Consider the following 25,668-nt stretch of genomic DNA (forward strand, 5'->3'; position numbering starts at 1 on the left):
GCTCTGAAGTCTGTCTGCTAAATCCAACATCTGGGCTCATTTGGAATCAGACTGATTTTTTTTTTCTGGTCACAATTTCCTATTTCTTTGCATGTATGGTAATTTTTAGTTGGAAAATTGGAAAATTGTAGTGACTCTGAATTCTATTTTATTTTCCTGAAAGCTGTTGATTTTTTTTGTTTGTTTTACTAAGTTAACTACACCTAAATTGTGAAGTTTTTTTCCCTCCATGGTGTGCAGCCACTGGCATCACTGTGCATTTTTATTTTCAGTGTTTTATTTTGTTTTTTAGTCTAGCTTTCTAAGGGTAACCCCTGCTTCTGCATTGTTTAATGGTCAGGCAATTATTTGGACAGAAGTTATTCTCAGACACCTTGAATATGTAAACGTTCCACCTTCTGCTGCCCAGCTGTGTGTGGTTGGAGGAAAAAATTCAAATCTACAGAAAGTCCTTAGGTTTCCCTTGACTTTCACTTTTTGCTTCACTCTCTCAGTTCTCCCCAACTCATGCATATTATAGCAGTCAGTCAAATATGTATGGGGTGTTTATTAGCTCAGCCCTTTCATGGCTCTCTTACTTCCAGAACCTCCCCCTTACATTTCTGGGTGATTTTCTGCCCACTCTGAACAGAGGATACAAACTCAAGCAAGAAAAGCTGCAGATTTTCACTTCCTGTCTAGAGATTCCATGACCTTTAACCCATAAAACTACCAATTTTCATCTCCCCATCACAGACCACATCTGTCACCACTAGCTGGTAAAGCCACCGGTATCACTAACTAACAGCCCTCAAACCAAGCCCACCATTCATTCCCACTAGAAAAGCAGTAGAACACATAAACAAGAAGACCACAGACTCACGGTCATTCTAATGTAGTAGCAGTTTTTCAAGTTTCTTGAGTTTCTTTTCTTCAAGTTCTTCAAGTTTCTTTTCAAGTTTCTTCTCTTTTTTTAATGTTTATTTATTTTGAGAGAGAAAGAGAGAGCACACATGTGCACAGGGAAGGGACAGAGAGGACAGAGAGAATCTGAAGCAGACTCCACACTGTCAATGCGGAGCCCTACGTGGCGCTTGATGTCATGAACTGTGAGACCATGACCTGAGCGGCAATCAAGAGTCAGACGCTTAACCAACTGAGCTACCCAGACACCCCAAGATTAAACCTTCTTAATTTGTTATCTGCCTCTGCTCATTTTCCAGTGCTCTGAGATGGTTGGTTTCAACAACTGTGTCTAGTTTTACACGTGTTTTCTTCAAAGGGAGATCACCCAGCTTCTCACACCACTATTCCTGCAGTGAATCGTGGACTGGATTATTTTAATGTTTCTTCTACTCAAATATTTTATTGCACACAGCTTTTGATTTTGATCAGAAATGTACTGGTGTCAGGAGACTGGTATAGATCCATGGAAGGAGAGGAAATTTTGCATGAGTCATCTCAAAAGTGCAAAAATAAATGGGGGAGGCAGTGAGGCTGAACATTAAATGGGGGTTTCAGAGTCTAGTCTCAGTGCAGCCATAAAAGCCCTCTCTGAGGTTCTCTAACAAACATGTCTAATAAGGACACTCTTAGTCTCACCTGACACGTTTCACTGCTTATCTTCTCCCCTGGGTCCTGCCCCTGCCTCCCCTCTGCCTTTCTGGTGGATTCTATGACTCTGTGAGGGTGAAAATGGCTGAAATTAATTTTCACTTCTGCTCAGACATGTGAAACCCAAGAGCAAGGTCATTTCCTTGTTCTTTTCTGAGTGGCTGCTAGAATCCATTTTTGGTTTTTTTGAACCCCTGTCTCTTGGAGGTGGATAGAAAGGTAACAATTTTTTTTTTCCAGACCACAAAAACATCAGCTTATCCTCCCTTCCCTGCAAACACTCACATCCCCTTGCACTCCAATCTTGAATGGATGACCCAGAGTCAGAGGAAAATAGATTTTTTTTTTTCCTTAGGAAGATGCATCTCCTATTCCCCACTATGCTCTCAATATAAAATTTTGTCCCCAAATCACTTATTTAGTCATTTCTTTAATTATACATAATTGGACATAACTCGGCATCACTGAGTCCTTGCTCAGTAGAAGACTCAACCTAGGTATCTGCCTCTGAGAGTTTGAAGGATTCTTAGTCACAAATCATGTTCAAAACCATCTCCTTGTTAACTCCCCCCAATAATCCCTGATGCTCCTATAGCTCCTGCCTCTGTTCTACTACTCTGCCTTGTTGGGCTTCTATAGCCACACTTATCATACCCCATTATAATGTCTGTCTACCAGACACCCTTCCCAGGTTCCCTAGGCTGACTCCCTCAGAGGAAGGTCATGTTTATTTATATTTCTACCCCTAGCCTCTGGCGTGTGCTTATCACAGAGCAAACATTCACAAAATTTATTGTGTTAATTGAATTGAAATAAAAAGACTAATCTCATCTCAAGTCAGCAATTTTTAAATCATATGCTTAAGGAGTTTGGGATCCTTTCAACTTGCATTTAATGCTTAGATCCAACTCTCAGGTGTCAGGAGATGAATAAGTAATAAATTAATAAGAGCTATGATGCATTGAGCACAAGTGGTTCTGGACACTGTTTGGGGCTCTTCACTACCAAGAATAGAAGACAAAGCAGTGATAAGGATTAGATTTGGAACTTAGATTAGGTGTGTTCACATCAGCTACTGGTTATTTGGAGTTTACTATTGCTAAATACTGTAACAGATATAATGTTTTAATGCATTAATCCACTTACTGTCACAAAAACTTTTTGGAGAAATTAAGAAGATTGTTTCCAAGGAGGCTTAGAACCCAAAAAATCTGTGTTGCTGCTGCTGTTCCTATGAATATCTATCAAAAAGCTCTTTCTTACTGAAAACTCTTACTGAAAACTGAAAGCAACTTACTGTCTTAGTCTTAAAATCCATGAGGAAAATGAGATCTGGACTGTGGTCCCAGGCCAGGAGTAAAGCAAGCCTATCTGAATTCCATCCTTGCCAAGGTTCCCAGACATAAAGGCAGGAAAGGAGCTTGCCCATGGGCTCCCTTCTGTCCCTGGATCACAAAGCAGGTGACCAGTGGCTTACCATGTCTGGCTGGACCCGCAAGCCTCCTGAGGTTGTCTCAGCAACTTGGTCCTGTTGGTCCCTTAGCTGGTATAGTACAGGACAGGCACCACCTCACCATTCCAGATTGTTAGGTCCATCATTCTCTGCTCCCCTGAGTGTTCCGAGTCAAGTGAAGTGGCACTACTGAAAAGATCCTGCAATCAGAACCAATGACTGGCTAGAGGGCCACTTGTTTTAGAAATGAGAATTCGCATTTATTGAGAGCCCATTCTGTGCCCGTCACTCCCACCCATTCTATCATTTGTGCCCATAGTATCTCTGGGCTGGGTATCATCGGCACTATTTGGAAGACAAAACAAAACCAACAAGGCTAGAGAACAGCTGCCCAGGCTCATACAGATGGCACAAGGCATCAGAGACCAAGCTCTTTCTTGTCTTGCGGATAAATACTGCTAGGCAGAGCTAAATACCCTGTAGAGTTAGCTTGGAGGTTTACTAACTCTGCCCAGTTTGGTGTAGGAAGGCACCACCCATGTCACTAAACCAAAACCCCATGAGAAAACTTTAGTGGCAGAGAGTCATCGGGACCAGTGGAGCCCAGGGCCTGAGAAAGACCAGCTGCTTGCGGTCCTTCCTCACAGGTTTTTCTGGGTCAGCAGTGCCCACTGGTCCTAGTGAACCCACAGAAGCCTTCAAAGAGCTCAGTGAGAGGGGCAGGGCTCCTTGGGGGAAGCTGGTGAAGCTCTGACCACAAACCCAGGAGCCGGCCACCTCTGCCTGGTGCTCGCTGCCAGCAGGAAGCCACAAGCTACGTGAACCGATTGAGACAACAGGCATGGGTTTTTTCTTTGGGATTGCATCAAGAGTTGCTGGTTATAGCTAGAAAGCTGTTGCATCACAAGGGTGCCGGGATTTAAAAAGCCATGGTGAAAAGCTACTGAGCATTTGTCAAGGTAAGACTGCATCTTCTACCTTTTTGACCATCTTATTCTTTTAAACCGTGCAAACAGTGTTCTGAGGCCTGTGGTTGGGAGAGTGGTCAGGAACATCACTTTGGATGTTACAGAGAGAGAAGACATTAACATGATCTGAGTCATAGCTATGAATAGATTGTCCGATCATTTGTTGGTTTCTGCTTTGGAGAGTTTTTTAGTTGTGTGTGTTTATGTGTTTCTTTTTCTTTCTTTTTCCCCGTATTTTTCTATGTTTATTTATTTTTGAGAGAGAGAGCACACAAGTATGGAAGGGGCAGAGAGAGAGAGGGAGAGAGACAGACAGAATGCGAAGCAGGCTCCAGGCTATGTACTATCTGCTCAGAGCCCAACGCTGGGCTTGAACTTATGAACTGTGAGATCATGACCTGGGCTGAAATCAGATGTTTAACCGACTGAGCCATCCAGGAACTCCTCATTTTCTTTTTCTTTTTCTCTTCTTTTTTTTTTTTTTTTTTTTTTTTAAATAAAAGCTTATCCATCCAGGTAGATTCTGCTTCTTGGGTTTTCTAAGCTGGAAAAGTCAGTGAATGTGCCACAGGAAAGGTAGGAGAAGACTGAGGGGTGGGAATATGGGTGGGCACATACATGCCAGCTGTGGGGCTCCAAGCAAGTTACTCGGCCTCTCTATAAACCAGGGTAATTGTACCTAAGAGGCAGACATGATAGAGATTAGCAGTGATGGAAGGGGAGTGTCAGTTTGGCTCAATGTAAATGGTTGGTTGTTGCCCTTTCTAAATGTTGTTTTTAAATAAGTTTATCCATTTCTCAGACATCAGGGGTTGGGTGATGAAATAGGTTTAATGATGACTTTTTTGGCTAAGAGAGCCATTTCTGAGAAGGAAAGAACAGTTGATAACATATTTTGAGAGGATTTTTAAAATTCTAAGTTGTTGGTTTTTTTGGGGTCTGTTTTTGCTTTTTTGTATTCAAGTTAGTTAACATACAGTGTAGTCTTGGTTTTAGGAGTAGAACCCAGTGATTCATCTCTTACATGTGACACCCAGTGCTCATCCCGAAAAGTGCCCTCCTTAATGCCCATCACCCATTTAACCCACACCCCCAATTCTTAGGTTTTGACAACTGTTCTAGTCATTTCATAATTGAACACTGCTTTCAACTATCCACATTACCAAGAAACTAAATAATTCTTATCATTGGGGCGCCTAGGTGGCTCAGTCCATTAAGTGTCCAACTCTTGATTTTGGCTTAGGTCACAATCTCATGGTTTGTGAGTTTGAGCCCTGTGTGGGGCTCTGTGCTGTCAGCACTGAGTATGCTTAGGACTCTCTCTCTCTCTCTCAAAAATAAATAAACATTAAAAAAAGAATTATTGCCATTTTCTTCCATTGTTATAGAGAAAAATTCCACATGATATGTGTAGATGCCTCTCCTCTCTAGATGGAGCTTGACTCTGCTCACCTTGAGTGCGGAAGGGACTTAGAATGAAGTATGGAAAGGGAAAAACAGTAACTGTAGTGGAGAGCATCAGCAGACGCCACCTTAAGCAGGTGGTCAAGGTTAACGTCTTGAGGGATGTCGTGTTATATTGTGTAACTTTGGCTGCGGTGAAAGGAGAAAAGTAGTTCCCCTCTGCGCTGTTCTTCCCCCAAACCTTTAACCCCGGTCTCATCATGAGAAAACATCAGACAAATCCAAAGGGAGGGACAATCTGCAGAACATTTGACCTTCACAATTGTCAGGGTCATGGAAAATGAGGAAAGATGGGGAAACTGTCACACATCAGAGGAGAGTAAGGAGACCTGACAACTAAATCTGGAATTAACATCTGGGATGGGATTGGATGCTTCCTGGCGGTGTGACCTTGGACAAGTCACCAAATGTCTTTGTGAAAAGTCCTTAATGAAAATAGGTGAAATCTAAATAAAGCCTGGAGTTTAATTAATACCATTGTGCCAATGTGAATTTCTTAGTTCTGCCAACTGTACCATGGTTAGGTAAGATGATAACATTAGGGGAAGCTGAGTGCAGGGTATATGGGAAGTCTCTACACTATCTTTGTAACTTTTCTATAAACCTAAAATTATTCCAAAATAAAAAGCTAAAGGAAATTATGCTCCTGCCCTAAAGCAGACATGGTCAAAATGTGAACATGCTTGGGGAAACCGAGCATGGTCCAGTGGTCCCTACCCTCTCTTTGAAGTTTCTGGAACATAGCAGGCCTTTTGCTTTTTTTTTTTTTTTTTTTTTTTTTTTTTACCATTGTCTCTCCCAACCTTAGTCCTAGAAATTTCTATATTTCTCTTTGTGGCATTACTTATCACTCATTTATTCTTTCATTCAGCACACATGTGTTGAGCCCTCACTCTATGTGAGGGGCTTCAGGGTTAAGTACCCCATCCTCTGCCCAGCAGAGCTCACTGTGCTGGGTCAGGCTCTCAGGCCTCCAAGTGCATGCCCAGAGACCCAAACCTGACCTCTCCTCAGTGAGGAAGGAGAAGGCCAGAATGGAGGCAGGTGAGAGCCCCAACCCTGTGTGGAATACCAGGATGGAATCTGCCATCCTCTGGTCCCAACCATCCCCACAGAATCTGTGGCCAGCCAAGCAGCCATGAGCTGTGCTGGAAAATAATTCCCTGAACTAAGCTGTGGCCTGAGGAACGTAGAACCAGCTCCTGATGGAGTGACGCCATGGCCTTGGGAGCTCACTGTGTTACCCTAGAATCTGCAGCAGCTGGACAGAGCCATCAGGGGCCAGCATCCTTGTGTGGAAAGTTCAGGTGTGTGGGGAGGTAACAGGGGAGACTGAGAAACCTTTATCCCACCCCACCCCCACACAGGCCCCCCTCCACCAGGCCCAGTAGAGCAGGTGTGCCCTCGTTCTGGGGTGATGTCCCAGCCAGATTAGAGAAAGCAGGTGAGAAAGAAGAAAGAATCGTGAAGCTGTAGGAAGACAGCACCTAGATAAAATCACAACACTCAGATGAAGATCGAAACCAAGAACAGTGATTACCACTGGGCCTAAAGTACCTTTCCTGTTATATCTCCTGCTGCTCCCACTGCTAACCTATATGCACTTTGACTGGGCCGGTCACTCGCTTCTCTGAAATGCATGGGGGCCCGGGGTGGGGGGACAGGGCGGGTGGCACCTGCTCCTGCTGCTCTCTTGGCCTGGGACCTCCTCCCCACTTTCTCATCTGGGCAAGGCTCACCTGTTCTAATTCTCTTGACCGATCCCACCTCCTTCTCTTCTGTCACCAGTGTCCAAATCCATTCCTTGTCCCCGTGAACCTCCAGCAACATGCTTAGGGCTACTTGTTTGTAAGAGTTCTGGATCTGAGCTCCTCCAGGACAGGGAGCTGTCCCCCTTTCATCCCTCTCTGGGTCCCAGCACTCAGGACAATGTCTGGCTCAGGGCAGGTACCCTGCAAAATGGTCCTTGAGTGAAAGAAACAAGGACAAGTTTTTGAATGCAAGTGAAGATTAAACTATGAGGAAGAAAGCTCAAAGGAGGAAAAACATGTAAGATTTAATGATCACCCTTAGCCCAATGAGCTCCAGTGCCATGGTCATGCCGGGGTTTTAATAGGGGCCCCTGAAGAATAAGATGGCTGTCAGCAGGTGTCTGCAAGGCGGTGCTGGCCAGAGGAAGATGCTGGGCCTTGGGGCCAGCCAGTTCTGCACTAGGACCTGGCTCTGCCACTTCCAGCTGGGGGGTGTGAGCAAATGGCCCAGTTCTCTGTAAAGGTGCACCCAGCTTCAAGCACAGATATGAGAATTAAATTGAACCAGATGATTGGAGCCAGAGACGGAGGCATAGAAGAGGCTATGCTATGGTCCCTGCTGACCCTGCATGACCTTCACTCACAACAGGCCACTGTGTACACCAAAGGGCTGATGTTTCCCAAGCCATGTGGTAGAAGGAGGCTCCTTTGGGTGCCTTGTCATCACCACTTTCTTCTGGCTTCTTTGTATACCTTGATACCTGGGCTGCTGGGCTAGGACAAGGGTGAGGCAAGCAAGGCACCTGGGAGGCAGAATTTAAGGAGGCCCTCACCCTCAGGGGTGCTCAAGTGCAGGAAATGTTTGTGCATATTTGTGTAGTGCCTACAAATATATGAGATGATTTGTGCTTAATGGGTCAGGAATTCTGACCTCCAAGATCATGGAAACTTGATGAGTTCCATGGGGTCTATGAGCGCTGTGAAGTTGTCTGCAAGTTTTTGTGGACATTCACACTCTTCACTCTTCTCCACAGAGTGCTCCTGGCTTCTATCACAGTCCTGAAAGCATCTGCCAACCCAAAATATTTGGAATCACCAAGTCAAATATTTAGTAATGATAATTTAATTTTATCTCTCAATGTGTTGTGGATCCCAGAGTTAGAAAGAACTTGGGCATAGGAGTATGACAAAGCAGGTGTGGCTGAGAGGTTCTCTTGCATAGAGAGTGGATGGCCAGCCTGTAAGCCAGAAGGCTTGGTTCAATGTTTAGCCCTGCTGTGACCTTGGACAAGTCACTGAATGTCTTTCTGAAATAATAATAGTTTGACCACACTCTCTACTGGCATAACTCAGGTAGGTTACTTTGCCCTGGAGTCTTAGCTCTTTACTTGTTGGTAGCAGCCCATCATAGGGTTATAAGAATAAACTCTCAATGCCCTCTTAGGTGAGTTGAAACTGAAGAGTTTCCACCTAGATTCTATTCAGGTCTCTGTGTGAGAACCACCAGAGGAGTCCTTGTAATTTGAAAAAGCTCATTTCAGGAGCACCTGGGTGGCTCAGTCGGTTGAGTGTCCGGCTTTGGCTCAGGTCATGGTCTTGCGGTTCGTGAGTTCGGGCCCCACGTCGGGCTCTGTGCTAACAAACAGCTCAGAGCCTGGAGCCTCCTTCGGATTCTGTGTCTCTCTCTCTCTCTCCCCCTCCCCTCCTCATGCTCTGCCTCTCTCTGTCTCTCAAAAATAAATAAGTGTTTTTAAAAAAATTTTAAAAAAAGAAAAAGCACAGTTCACATTGTAACTTTTAACATTTATTTTTATGCATGATATTTATCTTGAAATCTGCCAAAGGGAGACCATGGCTTTGTTATGTTTCTCAAAGAGGCCATGAGGTCAATATGATTGAGAAACATAAATCTAGATATTTGGGGTGTTCCTCACCCTTCTCCCCCTACCATGAAGCTAGTCAGTCTGAGAGCTGTGTGTCTGGATCTCAATGCTTGGAGTGTTCAGGGAATTGCATTCCAGAATCAGGCTTGGCACCCTTTCCTGGTGAGGGTATGCCATCCTAGGCTCCAGCTGAAGGCTGCTATAAGACACAAGGTAGGACCTCACTGTGTCATCATTGCTGAGATGCCACTGAGACTGCTGTCCACCGTGACACTCAGGATCACCCTACGAACGGCTGCAGGATGATTACTCTCAGGCTCCAAACCTGGAAAATCCACACTTCTCCGGAGCAAAGGATGTCTTAAAGACACTGACTCTTCAAACCAATGATTTCCTACTCTGTGCTTTGGACTGCAGGACACTGAGAGCCTAATTTGCATCCAACCACTAGCAATTGGGCAACGCATCTCATGGTCTGTATTCCTGTGTACAAGCTTGACGCTCAGATTTGTTTTCCTGCCCGAATTTGTCCTTTGGTCTTGATTTCTTCATTTGTTTTCCTCTGCTATCATTTCATACGTATTTTTATAAGTGGCTTCAAATCTTTTTGGAAGCACCAGAAAATGAATAAGTCAATAAACAAAAACAGAACAGCATTTTTGAAAGCGCTTGATGGATGGTATGGGTGCTCGATAAGAATTAGTTTCCTTTCTGTGTACAAAACATAGACCAATTCTTTGTGTTTTTTGTTTGGCTTGTTTTGTTTCTACAAGGGTGCCACCTATGGTGAGATATTCAGCTGTGGGTCTGTTAGACATACACAAGCAGCTTGTTTCACTGCCTATTCTTACAGATATTCCTCTTGGTACTGCTACAAAGATTAAATGTAGTTATTCCATGGGAAGATTCTGTTAATTCCTACCATTTCTATAGTAGAATCAGATTTTTAAAAAGATGTTTATTTTTTAAAAAAAACGATTTCATTTGAGGGGTGCCTGGGTGGCTCAGTCAGTTGAGTGACATCTCACTCTTGATTTTGGCTCAGGTCATGATCTCACGGTCCATGAGTTTGAGCCCTGCAACAAGCTCTGTGATGGTGGTGCAGAGCCTGTTTGGGATTCTCTCTCTCTCTCTCTCTCTCTGCCCCTCCCTTGCTCTCACTCTCTCTTTCTCAAAGTAAGCAAACAAACAAACAAACAAACAAAAAAACCTATTTCATTTGAAGATGGGATCAAAAACAATAACCCATTTCATGGTTTTATTTGGGTAGCTTTATGGGAAAGGCTCAAATCCCTTTTTCCCATGTGTTGACGTGGAAAGGAATCATTTCCCCCTTGTGGTGTCTGTCTGATGGACATCCTGCCATCTGCCAGTACAGCAGGGGGAGATTAGGTTAAGATAGGTATCTCCTAGACTGAGAGCTGTCAGATGCTGGTAAATATTCAACAACCAGCTTTCCGGGAAACAAATGCACACACATACATACACACATAAGTTTATTAAACATTGTACTGGTATAAAGAATATGTAACACATAATTTACAAATAAAATATGTAACGTTCTTGGGGCCCTGGGTTAAGTCAGTCGGTTAAGCTTCTGACTTCGGCTCAGATCATGATCTCCCGGTTTGTGAGTTCAAGCTTCATGTCCGGCTCTGTGCTAACAGCTCAGAGCCTGAAGCCTGCTTCAGATTGTGTGTCTCCCTCTCCGTCTGCCCCTTCCCTGCTTGTACTCTGTCTCTTTCTCTCTCTCTCTCAAAAATAAATAAACATGAAAACAATTTTAATAAAATATTCATTATAAATACCATAGAGCGATCGATTCTCCACAGAATGTTTTTGTTGACTTTTGCCAAATTCTCATATCCATGGGCTGCAACTGATGCACAAATATAGTGTTGGCATGAACATCCATTGGTATTTTCATTTATGTTAAGTAGACCAATGTGACAAAGACATGTTGGAATTGCACTCATGAGGCAGTGATGTCACTGGCTTCTTTGTTACATTGGCTAATAGTTTTTAATTACTCAAAACACTTTTCTCAAGTCCTTTGTGCTATTAACAGATATAAATAGGGAACATTTTAAAGGATTACCTACATTATTTTAACATTTTCTCCATCACGGTATTAGGTCTGAAAAATCAACAAAAAAGCAAATCAACCCCAGAAGCCCTTTCCTACTCCTGTGGTGTAAACACTCCTAGATTGCCAATTTCAAGCTGCCAACATGACCTGGCTGGACATGGGGCTGGGAAGAGATGTGCAACAGTGCACCATTATACAGCATTTCCACTGCACACACAACTGATGTAAATGACCTCAGTGATAATAGTGAAATGTAATGAAATAACTGGGAAATGATGACATTTGGGTGTTTACTACCTTCGTTTTTAATATAACTCATTTAATTGTATTTTATATAATTTAATTTTGATTTTAGATCATTTTCATTTTATATGGTTTGGTGTTGAATAATGAGGTGCTTAACAAATGGCTCATAAAGTTCCCCCGAATTTAACAACTGGCTCTTACAAACCTGCACGAGTTGGCCCCAGCACATTACTGATGAGAAGCAGGATACCTTAGTTTCAAACCACAGATCAGTGTCCTGTCTGCATCTGGCTTTGCGAAGCAGGGACCAGTGGAGAATAGCTTGCCACCTGGGCTTTCCTGAGTCCTGAGCCTTGCAAAAGAGGCCCAGGTACCCAGAGGGTCCTGCTGTCTGCTTGGTGGCAGGGAAAGAGGGGGAAGTATATGGCCCTGGATAGAGACTTTCTTCCCACAATGGTCATGCCCCTGCACCAGTTGCTGGTGCTGGTGACCTAACTTTGGGAGACCATAGCCCCTTGAGGCATTTCATGGAGCTTATAAGCTTCTTTAACTTGCATGTAAACTTTTGTGGACACAGGCAACCCTCTACAAAGAGCATTTCTGGCTTTCATCAGATTTCATCCATCCAGGAGGGTTTGGGACTTGCTGGTACAGAAAGAATTGACTTCTGGTTAATTGCTGGGGAGAACGTGGCTTTCCCATATGCTCTTGAGTCAACATGGGATTCTCTTCCTGCTCCAAGAATCACTCCTGGGAGGCCTTTGCCACCAGCGTCAGTTAGACATAGAAAGCAGAGACGTTTCCTCAAGTGGAAACAGGGCTCTGTGAGGTACAGAGTGCTTGTTGTTGGCAACTGTCTGAGGCTGAGATTGGCAAGGAGATACCTGCTCACATCGGCCTTAACAACCAGACCTGGTGGCTCTGTCACAGGTGTGGAGGAGGTAAGGGTGGGGTGTCACTTGTACCCATGTTTCTGCTGGGACCTTACTTCAGCTGAAGCTGCCAGCCTCTTGGGCTGCCAGAGAAAGGAGCCAGCTCCCAAACTCTCCTCCTGGTCAAATAAATCTTCCGAGGCTCCTTTGCTCCATGTTGTCACTCAGACAAGCGGCCTCTGAGAACGAGCAAATGGGAAGTGAAAGTAACACCCCCAGAGAGGCTTCTGGCTCAGAGATGAAGGACAGGCCCTGTGACTGATGTCTTCCTCAGAGCTGGGACTCTGGCCTTTAGAGAGATCTCATTTGCTTGCACAATAGTTTCCTCACAGAAAGGTCATACTCCTTTGTGGCATAGGAAAAAGGGTTTAAAATCTTTCTCCATGAGGCCCCTTGATTAGGGTGCACATGGCTTGCAATGCAACGTTCATTGGATTCCTGCAAAATGACTCTGCGACATTCATCCCAGTGGGTCTGGAGCCTTCTGTTTTCAAATCAGTCTCCTCTAATTGCTGCCTGCACATAAAGCCACTCTGATGATGTGTGCTCCACCTTCCTGCCAACTCCCCCCTCCTATTTATTTGTGTGCTGTCCAAACCGCCACGGAGAGACAGCCTGTATGTAAGAAAGTTGACATCTCCATGTTTGGTCCTTCCTTTCCTGTCGAACTGGAAAGCCTGTTGGAAATTGAATGAAGAAAAGTCATGAAAAAGAATGGGGAAGAAATGTGGGCTCTGGGGAGCTGACTCTGTCCCTATAGAATGTTGTCATAAGTTTGATATTTAAGATCAATGAATCTTAAATGGACTTTTGTGAATCTTCATAGTTCCATGCCTTTAGTTCCTTGCACGTGGGAATGGCCGCCAGCCAGCCTCCACTGAGCACGTGCTCAAAAATGTCTCCAGTGTGGTGGTTTGCTGTTGGAGATTGCCCAAGTGACTGAGGGTGTCCCCCACCTCCCACCTGCCCCACCTGAGATTCAGTCTGAGAAGGGAGCGCTTCTACTCCCAGCCTGGGATGTCCTGGAGCTCTCTGGCATGTGGTGTTTAGGGGAAGTTGTCCATTTTGGACCCTGTTTTAAAGATGTTATAACTAGAAAAACAAAAAAGAAAATCTCTCCAGGGGAAGAGGTTATTGATGTAGGATATGCTCTTTTTCCATCTCACACACACATGAACACACACAGCCACACAGGCACATGCACACACAAGCACATGCACAGATACAGGGAGGCCCACACACAGAGGTGACACACATACCAACAACAACAAAAGATGCCCAAACCCACTGTTGCCAAGGCCATTGTGACAGAGTAAGGAATAAAGTCTGCCCCATAAAGAGGTTTCCAAGCTTCATCCATTTTGTAGCAATCCTATTGCTAAAGCACCTTCCTCCCTAAAGTTCTTCTCGCTTGTTGTTCTCATCAAAGTTCTCTGCTGTCAAATGGCAAGAAGTGCCTGTCTTCTAGTCTGAGTGGGTCTTGAGAAGGGAGGGAGCGTTCTCCTCCTCCTCCCCTCAGCTCAGAGCCCAGAATGGTGTGTTGGCGGCCAGCAGCTCCATGGGGATGCTGGGATGGGGGTCACAGGAGGGGCCCATCTCCTTCTTTCTCTGGGGCTGGCCTTCCTTCACCCGACTCCACACTGAAGAGGCAGGGTCTGAAATCCTCAGGATCTTTGCCTCATCTTCCACTGCCCTGCTAAGGGTGACTGAGTCCCCCCTGTCCCCCGACCCCAACCTTTACCCCAGCATCTTCTGGAGGAGGCTCTGTTCCCTGCGGAAGAAACCTAAAGTGCGGGGAAAGTAGGAGCCTTAGCAAAGGCCAGAGGGTGGGCTAGAACACTCACTGGTTTCCCTGACTGAGGGCAATGCTGTGATAACATCTATGATAATATCTGTCTCCTCCTTTCTCAAATTTGTCCCTGGATCTCCACTGCTTTAACTCAGGCCCTTCCTGCCTCTAGACTAGATGACTGCCACATCCATAGAGCTCCTGTCTTCTCTGCAGTGATTTGCACTGCAGTCCATCCTCTCTGTGGCTGGCAAGGTCTCTCTGAAGCTCAAATGTGGCCCCCAGAGGAACATCTCTGTTGACTCCTCAGTGCCTGAGAACAAAACCCAGGCCTCCTGGGACCAGATGTCTTAGTCTCCTGTTCCAGCTTCTCTCCTGGTGTTCTTCTTTAGGCACGTTGGGCCCAGCAGTCCTGTCCCCAGTGACTCCCTGTTGCCCATCACACCTCAGAGCTTGTGCTGAGCCCTCTTCTCCACTTGACATGCCCATCTCTGTGAAGAAAGCTCCTGTGTATCCTTGAAGTTCCAGTCCCAAGGTCTCAGCCTCCACAAGTCTTCCTATAACTGTGCCACCCTGGCCCAGGCACCAGCAGGCATGGCTGATGGCTTCTTCTAATGACCGCAGCAGGGGGCTAGGGTAGCAAGGGCCTCATGCCAGGCACATGCACACACAAGGACACACCCTCATTCCCTGTTTGCACAACCCCACTGTATCGCCAGTTCCCAGTGGCACACCCGGAGAGCAGAGTTCCTTTTCTGAGGTCACACAGATAATCAGTGACCAGCCTGACCCTCAGGCTGGACCTCCTAGCTCCTCACTCTGTCTGGTCACACCATAGAGTGTCTCTAACACAGCCTTCAAACCACCCTGAAACTCTCCCATGACCCCTTTGCAAATCTAAGGGGTAGACAATGCATGGCTGAATTTGTCCCTTTGCTTTATTCCCTTTTACCTTCCTAAGGTCAACACTCAGAAATATGTATTTCGCTCATTTGTCATTCATTTGAAAAGAAGAAGAAGAAGAAGAAGAAGAAGAAGAAGAAGAAGAAGAAGAAGAAGAAGAAGAAGAAGAATGTGCTGATTGCAAGAACAATGAGGCTAAGGGGGAATCTTTGGAATTGTTGATAAGGACACCGACTTCAGAGACAGTGGAAGAGTAGGTTGAGTGAGTCTGTTACGAAGGTGGTCCTGGCCTCTGGAAGAACATCTGGAGGGCTCAGTGAAGTCATGACAGAGTAAATTCATGTGGGGTGAGTGTAGACTTGAGTCCACACTTGGTGAGCAAAAATAGAATATCTAGTCTGAACATCTTGATTTCTGTTGGTAGTGGAAAATAGCCCCAGTGAACTCAGTGCTCTCTCCCTTTCTCCAGGGCTGGGCCCCAGTTCTGGGGGGAGGGTGCTAATGGGTCTTAGGACTTTGGGGCAGTGCAACACATCTGGTCTTCATCATCAATCCACACAGGCCACTGCTAGGATATCTAGTTCCGGCCTCTGACCTGGGTCAAGCCCTCCTCCAGGACTTCTGTGCCACATCATGGGTCCAGCAGTCGTCACGCTGCTCCCCTCCAACTTTGGACCAAGGGACTCTGGTGAGACCACCTGGGTCCCCGTATTGCCCAGACCAACTCATCACATTTCTCTCAATCTGAGCCAGGAGAGTTCTCTTGTTTCTCCTTTCTGTTTCCCTGTGGCAGTGGCTTAAACGTGGGCAAGGAGGAAAATAATAAACGAATAGAAGAAGAAAAAAATCCATTCACATCTCACAAAAACGTTCTGCTGACAGAAACCCTGGGTAAGCAACACTGGACTTGTTGCTTTGATTTTTTTTTTCCCAACATAGAGTACAAATGTAAATCTTGTTTCCAAACTGTGTCTACAAACTTAGGGAACTGTGAGAGTGCCCATGGATCAGGACGAATAGGGGAAGGGGACTGAGGCAGACGAGGGAGGACGGACGGTTTGCCAACCAGCTCCAGCTGTGGGAGGAATGGACACGAGAACTTGGAAAGAAAGCAGAGCACCCTAGCTTCCTACCTGTGGTAGACCATCCCACCCCCAGGAGTGATCCTCGATCCAGTGAGTCCAGCCTGGACCACCAGGAGGATATCGAGATGCAGGTGGGCACTGATGGCTCCTGCTGAGGTGGGGGCCTGTCGCTGCCTCTGAGGAGGACAGATTGCCCTGATTGGAAGGGAAGATACCACCCACCTCAGCTTCTGGGAGCCATCAGAGGAAGGGAAACAATACTCTAAAGGAACTTTAAAGAGACAGGAGCCTAGTGATCCCAGATAAAGGATCCAGCTCAGGAAGCCAGATAGTACTCGGAATCTAGAAGGGGCCAGAGAATTCCAGTGGGCAGACTTGAGAGTTTGGGGAGGGGGAGATCCGAGGGTTCGTGTGGAGGTAAAGCAGAATGGGTGCCAAAGATCAACCAGGCATTAGGGGTACAAATGACTTTAGTAAGACAGGATAGTGACCTCAAGTTAGGACTGGAGGAGGAGCCTGAAACCAGTGGGGGAAGAAATTGGGAGAGCTGAGATGAGGATGCCCAAGAATGCCAGCCTGTGCCAAGCTGGTTCTGTCCCTGAGGCTGCGTTTCTACAGCTGGGCACTGGTCTTGCCATCTTGGCTGGGGGACTTCCTCTCTCTGGTCTTCAGGTTCCGACCCTGCCAACGAGGGGGTAGGCTAAGTGGGCTCTGGGCATTCCATCCGGTCAACCCTTTGCTGGGTCTACTGGGCACATAATGCATATCGATCAAATGTGGAATAGCTGCCAGTACTTGAGTGCCAAGAAATGTGCCAGGTGCTTTGTGCAATGAACTCCTTTAATTCCTGCAACAGTCCCGTGTTGTCATCAGGAACCCACCGAGGGCCCGGGGCCAGAAGGCGAGAGCCCAGATGCAGACTCAGGTCTGTGTGACTCCAAAACCGGTGCTCTTCGCTTTCAGTTATTCAGTCTATCAACTGCCCACTGTGTGCAGAGCACTGACCCAGGCCAACAGTAAGGGCAAGAGAAGCCTATCGCCCGTATCGAGGCAGAGGCCAAACCCTGCTGTGAATTTGCAGCTGGCCCAGCCACACACAGCAACTGAGCAGAAATGGACCGCCAAGCATGGAGGAGCGCAGCGTCACGCTCACTTAGCATCTGGGAAACCTCTTCCCGAGGGGGCATCCAGCACAAGCTTGCTGTCCATAGAATGCCTCTCTTGTCCTGTGGGCTAGGTCAGCACCTGTCAACTTGCCTTTTCCCTTGCTGGCTGAGCATCGCTCCTGTCTACCCAGGAGCTCCAGCCTCCGTGACATCACCTTTCATTTCTCTGTTTCTCCCCACATCTGCCCACCCTTAGGGATCAGTCATCTCCTGAAATTCCTCCTGCCCCATTGTCTCCCTGCCCTGGAACTGTCAGTTGTCCATTGTTATTTATTGTGACATGCGCTAAGCCAGATACATGCTAGGCCCCGAGGACACAGAAATGAGAGTCACTAAGTAAGACGTGAATAGCCATCCTCCCCACCCCCATCCGTCTGTGACGGGGCTGTCGCCGAGGTCCTGCCACACGCTTTGAGGACATCAGATGAGGAAGCCACTCATTTATCCAGGGGCCAGAAGAACTATGATAGAGGAGCTACTGGAGGAGGGGTTTCGCAGGGCCCAATACCCCTGCGTGCAGCTCTGGGGCGGGGACTACCGCCCCCTACTGTTCACATTCCCCAGCGGTAAGCGCCCAGAGGAGAGGGAGGCAGTTTGGGGCTCAGCCGGGGTAAGTGAGCCAGAGCGCAGACCGCTTTTACGTGGGAGGCTCTGTGCTAATGACTAGTATGCTGACCACGACCTTTAAGAAGGTCAAGTGGCCTCCTGACGCCTGAAGCTGCTGCCCCTCCAGCAAGTTGCACTGCAGGAAGCTTTTCTGTAATTTTCTCTTCGTGTCTGTTTGAGAGCAGCCAACCTCCCAGCGCCCACTGGGACCCCTTGGGGACTCCATGCCTGTTTACAGCATCAGCAAACATCAGACAAGTCATTTACCTCTGACTCTGTGGGTCAGTCCACTTGTGCATGGCATGAATCTGAACACCAGAGAGGTTCACATGGATTTAGACACGGATGTCCTCAGGCTGCTTGTATGAACCAGTCTCCCCATTGGCTGGACTCAGATGCCAAGGACCTAACGCATGGAGGGTCCGCCAGGGTGGGTGATGGAAGGCGGGAACAATGAATGTGCTCTCACTGCTCTTTCAGTCCCTCACTTGGTTTTGTGTGTAGGGGGGTCTGGCGGAGCTCTGATGGGGTCTGCTCACCCTGCCTGCCTTCTCAGCCAGCTGAGAAGGGAAGCCACAGAAAAAGCCGGCTTCTTGGAGGCGGGACAGTGCCACAGCCATTCGGAAGAACAGGCAAATTTTGTACAGATTTATCATTTATCTCCTTACCTCACAACTGTAAACTTTATGTAACACCAAAAAAGAAAATTGAAAGCAGCTACAAACCATCAATAATTCTACTAACCTCACATTTCTACCCAAGAGCTACTTGTCTTGGTTCACATGATACAGTTTTTAACGGCCAGAATCACAAGGGACATGGCAGTTTGGATTCTTGGATTCTTTGGAAACGCATCTTTTCTGTGGCTATATGTCTTCACAATGATCATTTCTATGGCTGCATAATTTCATTTCACTGTGTTAACTCTAATTTCACCATTTCAACTGGACATTGGCTTGCTTTTTTTTTTTTTTTAACATCATAGAGGGCTTTGATTAAAAACAAAATAACATGTAGTTTGCAAAGCCATGCTGAACCCCATGACACAGCTGAAGGCTATTCTTTCCTAATCCCTCCAAGGACGGACAGACAATTACACAGGGAGCCCAAATGCTCATTTTGAGGGTGGAGTCGGGTGGATTTGGGATTGCATCTTACGTCATGGTGATAGTGGCCTGAGTTCATCCTCTGCCGTCAATTCCTTGTTGTCAGCAACCATATTTGCTGGCCAGGGTGACCGATGTGGTCTTTGGCCAGAGAACAGGCTTTCCTCTCTATGAAATGAAATGACTCATGAAGAAAGAAAACCCAAGGCTTTGGCCTCATCTATCCCAAGGTTCTTAATCAGAGGTCTGTGAAGTGCTGTGGGAGTTTTTAGGGGGAAGGGTGCTGAAATTGGGCACAAAATATAATATGTATGTACGAAAGTGTATTTTCTGGGGAAAATCTGTACTTTCACCAGATTCTCAAAGAAGGCTGCGACCCCAAAAATGTTTTATTTATTTAGTTGAGAGAGAGAGAGAATGGGGGAAGGGAAAGGGGCAGAGAGAGAAAGAGAGAGAATCCCAAGCAACCTCCACCCTCAGTGCGGAGCCTGACACAGGGCTCAATCCCACGATTTTGAGATCACAACCTGAACCGAAATCAAGAGTTGGGTGCTCAACCAACTGAGCCACCCAGGCACCCCGACGCCAAAAATGCTTTAAAAGACAACTGATCTCTCTCTCTCTCCCCCCACCTCCTACCCCAACTACTGCTCATTTTGGGAGTCTGGGATTGAAATGAAAGAACCCTAATGATCTATGTCTATATATACAGAGGTCCAGTCATGATATGGAGAACCTATTATCCCCATTTTAAGGATGAGGAAATTGAGGCTCAGAAATACTTCTAGGGGCAGGGTGCCTGGGTGGTTCAGTCGGTTAAGTGTCTGACTTGGGCTCTGGTCAAGATCTCACAGTTCGTGAGTTTGAGCCCAGCTTTGAGCTCTGTGCTGATAGCTCAGAGCTTGGAGCCTGTTTCAGATTCGGTCTCTGTCTCTATCTGCCCCTTCCCCACTCGCACTCTGTCTCTCTCTCAAAAATAAATAAACAGTAAAAAAAGTTTTTACAAAAAAATGAATACTTCAAGGGCCTAGAGCTAGCATGCAGGGAGCCTTGGTTCTGAACCCAAGTCTGTTTCACTAGCAAGTCTGTATGTGCATACCCATTTTACTAAAGTGCCCTATGGTTAAAAGAATTGTTTCTGTTTTTATTTCTTTAACCAAAGCTAATTGCTAATGCGTTAAAGTGAGAGACTCTGCTATGATTATGGCCATCCATGGTGCTTAACTAAAGGAAATGTTTTGGCATTTTTGAAAGCCTTGCATTTTTCTCCAGGGAGGCAGGCGGGTACAGAAATATTTGTGGCTGGCTAATTGTTCTTTCCTGCTACAAGCATTAACCATAGGAGGTGAGCTGTTGTTTATCAAACTGAAATGTCACTCAAGGCTTAAGGAGCCAAAGAAACTTTGAAATTCAAGAGACCAAAGCCAACGGTGGGAGATTTCAGCTCGTGATTCCCTGAATGTCACTGGGCCTTTTTGAACAAATGTTTTTATTAACAGCAAAGCATTTGGCACCAGTAAGTGAGTTTGGCTTCCTAAATGTGTTGATTTCTTTTCTCTTGGTATTCCTGGGCTACATCTTCTTAAACTCCAGCACATACCTGGGTATGTGTAGATGGGGCATAATTCAACTTCACTCTCCTTGCTTCCTCTGGGAATCTCTGCTAAATGAGCCACTCATTACTACTACAATGACAGCCCTTAAAGGGGAAAGGCTTCCCTAATGGTTTGTGTGGTGACAGACGGTAGCTCCACCTGTGGTAAGCAAAAGGGACCGTATAGATTTGTCAAATCACTGTGTGATACACCTGAAAGTAGTGTAATATGTGTGTCAACTACACCTCAATTTAAAAAAAAAGGTGAGGGGCGCCTGGGTGGCTCAGTCGGTTAAGCGTCCGACTTCGGCTCAGGTCATGATCTCACGGTCCGTGAGTTCGAGTCCCGCATCGGGCTCTGTACTGACAGCTCAGAGCCTGGAGCCTGTTTTGGATTCTGTGTCTCCCTCTCTCTGACCCTCTCCTGTTCATGTTCTGTCTCTCCCTGTCTCAAAAATAAATAAAAAAAAAAAACTTTAAAAAAATTTAAAAAAAAAAGGTGAGCAGAAGACTTCCTGAAATATGGGAAATAATTATGCGATAAAAGAAAAGAAATTATAATTTAGTTTTGGGCATCTTAGATGTAATACAACATTAAACATTAAATCAATGTGCTTTCTTGGCCCCAAAATATTGGCTAATGATCAATAATCGGTATTTAGAATAATACTGGCTTTAGTATAAATGACACCTTTCTGTCATTGTCCAGGTAAATTAAACTGTCTATGTTTTATGGCAATGGAGTAGTGGGGGGAGATGGATAAAAAGGCATTTCTTTCTTTTTTTTTTTTGGATGTTTATTTATTTTTGAGAGCGGGGGAGGGGCAGAGAGAGAGGAGAGAGAGAATCCCAAGCAGGCTCCGCACTGTCAGCACAGACAGACGCTTAACCGACTGAGCCACGTAAGCTCCCCAAAAGGCATTTTCTTATGTCTGGGCTTCTCTGATTAATTAATTCATCCATTTATTCAAAACAAGAGAAAGATTCACTGCATATCTAATATGTTCTAAATCCTGTCAATGGCCCCAAAGATACAAAGGTTAAAAAAAAAAAAAATACCCCCTTCCCTTGAGACATTCACAGGAGTGTAAGTTAGGAGACAGGCATTAAATCAAGGGCCTAATATACTGTGGTTGGTGGTGTAAGAAGTTCTATGGGCACAGGGGATGGGTGACTGGATACAGAGTGCCAGGAAAGCCTCCCCAGAGCTGCTGATATCTGGACTGAGTCTTAAGACTAGTTCTTCAGGGGCCCCTGGGTGGCTCAGTTGGTTTAGTGTCTGACTTCGGCTCAGGTCATGGTCTCACGATTTGTGAGTTCGAGCCTCCTGTCGGGTTCTGTGCTGACAGCTCGGAGCCTGGAGCCTGCTTGGGATTCTGTCTCCCTCTCTCTCTGCCCCTCCCCTGCTCATGCTCTGTCTCTGTGTCTCTCTCAAAAATAAATAAGTACTTTAAAAAAATTAAAAAAAAAAAAGACTATTGTTCAATCAGACCCAGGGAACGACACCCAAGAAAATCATGTTAGGTGTTCTTTAGCTCTTTTCCAGAACCTATTATCATTTCTTAACGTGGTCTAATCAAGATTGTTAGCATGCAAAAATTCTCACTGAAATCAACCTGATAACATGTCAGTTATCTGACAGAAATGTGGATAGTCTGGAAGACTGATGGTTCTAAACTTTTCTGCTTTTTAACTGTGGTCTCAACAGAGATTTTTTAGATAGTACTTTATAGTTTACAAGTTGCCTTAATGATTTCATTTGATCCTTTAAGGCAATTGGGAAACCTAGTCTTAGCCCCATTTTATAGACAAAGCAATGGAGGCTCAGAGCGATTTAAAAATCTTGTCCCAAATCGGGGTGCCTGGGTGGCTCAGTCAGTTAAGCGGCCGACTTCGGCTCAGATCATGATCTCATGGTTCATGAGTTCAAGCCCACATTGGTCTCTGTGTTGACAACTCAGGGCCTGGAGCCTGCTTCAGATTCTGTGTCTCCCTCTCTCTCTGCCCCTCACCTGCTCTCTCTCTCTCTCTCTCTCAAAAATACATAAACATTAAAAAAATATAAAGTGTAACTTTTCTCAGAAGTACAATTTTAGCCCTTGGCACTCCTTTCTACCTCATATTCTACATAATCATGTTGAAAGAGGCAGGGAGCTTGCGGGGGACATCAAGTCCCTGAGCTGCTTCATTTACCTCTGTTTTCTTCAGAGCAGTGGTTTCAAATGGGGAATTGTGGACCTTTAGTTATTCATAAAATCAACTTAGTGGATTGTCATGAGCCTTTCAAAAATGACATAAACAGAGTGAAAAGACAGCCTATAGAAGAGGAGAAAGTGTTTGCAAATCATATATCTCATAAGGGATTAATATCCAGAATATATAAAGAACTCCTACAATTCAAAACTAAAAAACAAATAACCTGATTAAAAAATGGACAGGGGCACCTGAGTGGCTCAGTCGGTTAAGCGTCTGATTTTTTATTTCAGCTCAGGTCACGATCTCACAGTCATGCTGAGCATGGAGCTCTTGAGATTCTCTCTCCCACTCTCTCTGCTCCTCCCCTGCTTGCTTTCACGCTCAAAGTAGATAAATAAACGTTTTTTTCAAAAATGAGCAAAGGACTTAAATAGACATATTCCCATAGAAGACATACAAATGTCCAACAAGCATATGAAAGATGTTCAACATCACTACTTGTTGCGGGAAATGCAAATTAACAGCACAATGAGATATCACCTCCCACTCTTTAGGATGGCTACGAAAGAAAGAAAGAAAGAAAGAAAGAAAGAAAGAAAGAAAACAAGTTTTGGCAAGGATGTGGAAAAATTGGAACCCCCATGCGCTGCTGTTGGGAATGCAAACTGGTGTGGCCACTATGGAAAACAGTATGGCAGTTCCTCAAAAGCTTAAAAATAGAACCACCTTATGATGCAATAATTCCACTTCTAAGTATATGCCCCTAAGAATTGAAAGCGGGTCTCAAAGAAAATTTGCATATTCATTTTCATAGTGGCATTGTTCACAGTAGCCATGGTTGGATAAACCACATGGGATAAACAATGGACAGATAAATTCTTGCATATCCACACAATGGAATGTTATTCGGCCTTAAAAGGAAGGAAATTCTGGGGCACCTGGGTGGCTCAGTCGGTTAAGCGTCCGACTTCAGCTCAGGTCACGATCTCGCGGTCCGTGAGTTCGAGCCCCGCGTCAGGCTCTGGGCTGATGGCTCAGAGCCTGGAGCCTGCTTCCGATTCTGTGTCTCCCTCTCTCTCTGCCCCTCCCCCATTCATGCTCTGTCTCTCTCTGTCTCAAAAATAAATAAAACGTTAAAAAATTTTTTTTTAAAAAAAGGAAGGAAATTCAAACACGTGCCACAACCTGAGATGAACCTTGAGAACATTATGCCAAATGAAATGAGCCAGTCACAAAAGGACAAATTCTGAATGATTCCACTTACCTGAGGCATCTGCAATTGTCAAATTCATAAAGACAGATAGTAGAGTGGTGGTTGCTGGGGGCTGATGGAGGGGGAGGGGGAGTTATTCTTTAATGGACATGGAGTTTCAATTTTGCAAGATGAAAAAGTTCTGGAATTGGTTACACAACAACGTGAATATACTTAACATCATTGAACTGTCACACTTAAAAATTAAGATAGTAAATTTTATGTTCTGTGTATTTTACCACAATTAAAACTTAAAAAAATAAAATAAAATAAAGTAGAATAGGGGCACCTGGGTGGCTCAGTAGGTTCAGTGTCTGATTCTTGATTTCGGCTTAGGTCATGATCTCATGGTTCGTGGGTTCAAACCTTGTGTCAGGCTCTGCACTAAGAGTGGGGAACCTCCAAAGGATTCTCTCTCTCTCCTTCTCTCTCTGCCCCTCCCTGCTCCCTACGTACACATGCGTGCACTCTCTCTCTCTCTCAAAATAAATTAATATTTTTAAGTAGAATAGAATATATCCAAGTGCATTGCTTGAAGTAAGGGTAAAAAAAATCATGAACCTTTGTTTCACGGCGGGGGTGAGGGTGTGTATATGTGTACCTGGGTATGTGCTGTCTTACAGATGTACAGTATTTCTTATTGAGGGTCACTGTGAAAAAGGCAAAGAATTTTGATAAACACTGCAGTGGTCAACCTCAGAGCACACAGCGCAGGGAGGACACCTGCAATCTGTGTAGGGAGACCTCCCTTCCTGGTGTGGTGCGGGCACAGAGCCTTCAGCAGAGTGGCTGCTGGTGACCTATTGTTACTTCCCAGGGGTCTTCCTGATCTCAAGAAACACTTATTGGTGTCTATTGAGAAAGAGATGATCTAGTAGGATTTATACATTCTCCACCTTCTTCCACTTTTCCCAAGAACTAAAGTCTGAAAACTCAATGGATGTGGAAGGGAAAAGAAATGACAAGTATCTAGCACACTCAGTAACTGTGGACGGAGGGAGGGAAGGAAGGAAGGAAAGGATGGAGGAATGGAGGGGGGAATCGCAGAAGGAAGGAGATAGATGGGAATAAAGATGGACTGGTCCAGATCTCTCAGGTATGCAGATTTTACGTAAACCTTCTGTAACCTCAGGAAGCTAAGAGGCTCATTGGAAGCCGTCCCGAGGCTTAAACAAGGGTCCGGAAATCTCAGGCTTGGTCTGTAGGAGGAACGAGGAGAAGCACTCCATTCTGCTGGGTGTTCAGGGAGTACCCCCTAGCTCTCCTTTTGGGGAAGGAGAAGTGGCTGAGAACTGCCCTACAGGCATGCCCAAAGGGAAGCATTCTCTCTCTCTAGCAATTATGGAGGGGGACTGATTGAAAGTGAAAGTGTCTGGCGAGTTTAATAAAGCAGCTACCATTAGCACCGGGTTTATAACTCCCGGAAAGTGCTGTGCACAGAAGATGCCAAGAGCTCCCCCAGCCCCACCCCCAGAGTGGCCCAGGTGAGGAGAGTGCAGTTCCACGAGGAAGAGGCAGAGCTGGGACTTCAACGCTTTCACCGTAATTTAAATCCCTACTCCTCCTGCTACCCCCTGGAAAGTGACAACAGT

General features: G+C 45.5%; 1 protein-coding gene across 2 annotated transcripts in view; it reads left to right on the plus strand.

The window, feature by feature from the left end:
* Positions 1-3,661: 3,661 nt before the first annotated feature.
* The window catches only part of BLK (BLK proto-oncogene, Src family tyrosine kinase), a 76,225-nt gene continuing 54,218 nt past the window's right edge, over positions 3,662-25,668 (plus strand). The window contains exon 1 of one of the 2 annotated variants that reach the window (XM_053901107.1): positions 3,662-4,005. The gene's annotated coding sequence lies outside the window, so the exon portion shown is untranslated. The remainder of the gene's footprint in view (positions 4,006-25,668) is intronic. The other variant, XM_019440942.2, reaches the window with a different exon arrangement.

This window comes from Panthera pardus, unplaced genomic scaffold (assembly GCF_024362965.1).
Source record: "Panthera pardus isolate Hobbes unplaced genomic scaffold, ASM2436296v1 HiC_scaffold_13, whole genome shotgun sequence".
NCBI classification, from domain to species: domain Eukaryota; kingdom Metazoa; phylum Chordata; class Mammalia; order Carnivora; family Felidae; genus Panthera; species Panthera pardus.